The sequence below is a fragment of the Colius striatus genome, chromosome 1 (genome assembly GCF_028858725.1).
Source record: "Colius striatus isolate bColStr4 chromosome 1, bColStr4.1.hap1, whole genome shotgun sequence".
Lineage (NCBI taxonomy): Eukaryota > Metazoa > Chordata > Aves > Coliiformes > Coliidae > Colius > Colius striatus.
In genome coordinates, this window is record NC_084759.1 from 26,895,984 (window position 1) to 26,899,352 (window position 3,369).

Consider the following 3,369-nt stretch of genomic DNA (forward strand, 5'->3'; position numbering starts at 1 on the left):
GCACAGATAATCTTATAACCATCCTGCACAATCATTCCTCCAGCTTCTTCCTAATACCATGCTGGGAAGCAAATGCTCACTTGCTCCACAGGAAGGGAAAAAGTGCTTGGTCAAGTCTGATTCCTAGCAAACCATCTATCAAAGAGATTTGACAAGATGAAGGGTGCCATCAGATGTCAGAGACTGGTGTATAACCCCAAGGGCTGGCATTTACACCTCACTATGCTCCCAAGCGCTAATACAACAAACTAGTCAGCTCTTCACAGCTTTTTCACCCTGCTCACTCTTATCTCTCCCTTTGGGCAAGGGACTATCCTCAAGGACTGTGGCTTTCTCCAGCCCAATTTCTGACCTGTCCAGTTCAGGGGGTGAGACACAGAGCTGAGTTCAAAAGGGTTTGTAAACAAGTGCTTAGGATTTCACTCCACTTTGATCATCAGTTCAACCATTGACAGGGCAGGACAAGATAGACCTTTGGGAAGAAGAAATAGGAAGTTACAGGGACAGGCAGGTAATAAATGTTATGCCTTGAACTTCTGTATTATACCTCTACAAACTATTCTTTCCCCTCTTTCTTCCCTTGCTCTGCCAACACAGAGCTGCTGCCCTCTGCCAGGTTTTCTACCTGTGCCAGTGCCCTTGTCTCCTCCAAGATGGCCAGAGACCCTCTGCAGTTGCACTAGATGAGTGTGAAACAGAGACTGCCCAGGTGTGATGGAAAGCAGGGGGAAAACGCTTGGTCTTCCTCATAGTGTAGCAGCCAACACAGAGAACCCATGACCATCATTTACAGTGCCACCAACAGCAATATCACATCTCTACACCTTTGCATGCAACTTTGCAGTAGCTCAGCAATCTGCACTCAACAGGACGTTCTCCTTCTGCTACATACCCACTAAAGCTATGCCTGGGGAAAAAAAAATCACCTAAAGATTGCATCTAGGCAACATTCTCTGCAATTACAGCTGCAGGTCAGTCTGCTCTGTCTTCTCACTCTTCTCAGGGCAGTACCAAGTGCCCCAGCCCTCCCAAAGCCAGACAGCTTTCCAGGGTGGATGTCAGGGAGGTAGAGCAAGACTTCAGCTTCACGCATAAAGGACATGTAAGACCATGGAACATAACAAAACACTGTTTGGCTTTGGACAGACTCTGCATCCATGAAGTCACACGTCACACCCCCTAACCAGTTACAAGAGAGGGAAAGCCAACCATCACAAGAAAGGCTGAATGACTCCAGTGTGGGACTCATTGGCTCTGCTCTGAACAACGGCAGTCAGCTTCAGGCTACAAAAGAAAAGAGGCAACTTTTATGCTCCTAAGTGACTAATGTGTAAGTAATGCCTTAACTTCCTGCAGACCTACTCCTTTGGGACTACCAAGAAGCGTTCACCCCAAAAAACCCAAAAAGCCCTGCGACTTCAGCTCTCTGAACGTGCCTGGAGCAGCCCCAGTAAGCATCCACACATACATGCAGCTAGCAGCGATTATTCAAATCCTGTTGCGTAGTATTAACTCTCAAATCTATATTTAAGCACCTAAGTAGGAATTACTACTGCTTCCCAAAGATCCTAAGCACCAAGAGCTCTTGTCCAAGTACTGACCTCCTCATGAATCTGTTTAAATTATAACATTCACCTCGCTCCCAGGGCTGTGCAATTCAGTACTTCCACACACAGCTAATGCTCCCAAACCTCTCCCAACACAGGTTAGATGCAAATGCACCATGGAGCCATCTCAAAAAACCCACAGTGAATTCAAAGGCACTGTACCTTGCTTTAGAAAAGTCTTGAAATACAGCAGAACGCAGGGTATGCTTCAGAGTCTGGCAGAAAACTGGGGAAAATGGTTATTTCTGAAGAAAAACATGGGCACTGAAACAGAAATTAAAACTATCCTAGTATTAGATAGAGATACTTTGATACTATTCTCTCTCTCCCTTCCAAAGCCAGGAAGTCTCTGAAAAATTTCTATAGAATTTGAAGCTTGCTGTTTTTACACCTAGAAAGTCAAAAAACTGCTTTTCCTTTCCATAGCCCGAGCCCAAGCCTTGCCCTTCATCAGACAGGCAAACTCATGTCCTGCAGCTGAGTAGCACACAGCAAGTTACTCCAACTCACAGAAAAAGGTCAACTCTTTATTTTTTTCATTTGCTTTCTTGTAATTCTGATTTAAAATCAGTTTTCACACGAAGCCAGTGGTTTACCTTCATTCCACAACTTCCTCCTTCTTGCTTGAGTTATGAGGAAAGGTGAGGAAAAGATCAGAACTTAATTTATAGAGTCAACAGCTGCTGAAATGGTTGGAGTGAAGGTGAGAGAACAAGGAATAACACCGTGTGTGAGGCTGGAAATGCTCTGGGATGTTAAGGAGTGAGATATAATCCAGGATTCCAAATGACTGAGTGAAGAATCCTGGATGAAAATTTATCAAACAATAATTGAAGTAAAATATATTGAAGTTGCTTCATAGATATGAAGGACCAGACACATTTAATCAGAATAAAGGATCCTTCATAGATATGAAGGACCAGACACATTTAATTAGAATAAAGGATCATCTAGAAAATAAGACGTTACTTCACTGACATCAGAGGACTAAGCAGAAATCAGCAGTGGCAACACATGGCAGCAATCTGTAAACACCACCTCCACTAGTCAGCAATGTCAAGCCCTCTTCCAAGTCCTACAGGTTCAGAAGACATGGCCCCAGCCTCAAACCTTGTAGTAATCACAAAACTGCTTACTCTAACGAAACAGAACTTGATGGATTACTCAACAAACAGGCCCATTTTTCAACAACAAATACTAGTGGGCAGTTGGTCAAAAGCTTCAGAAGAGATGGATGGTAGGACAGACTTTGATGTAACTCACCAGTGCTATGCTGTGCACACAGCTCAGCAATACAATAGCTTTTCATTGAGCAGATCACTCACAAGCCTTCAAATGACTTAGTCTTTGCCAAAAATTTCTAAATGAACCAATAAAGATAATTAGGGAAAACAAGCTAGAAAGGATTAATACCATCAAATAGCAGTTGTGTTTAATGAATTAGCAAAATGAGCTGTTACTATCTCAGTAACAGCTTTTCAAAATTACAGCTGTAATCAGGAGTTTTTACAAACAAAACCACTGTGAGTTCTCCAGAACGGGAAAGGTGATCAAACCTGTCGAGATACACACCAAGTGGGAAGGGTGGAAGAGGTGCGATTAGGTCTAATATTTTGTATGCTCAAAAGATCAACGTAAAATTTAGAAGACAACAATTTAGATAAACTAATTTTTAAATGTGCATTCTACCAAAGCAGTACAATTTTTGGTTCCTTTTTTTTTTGGGGTCAAAAATATCTACAGATCCATGGACACGTGCCCA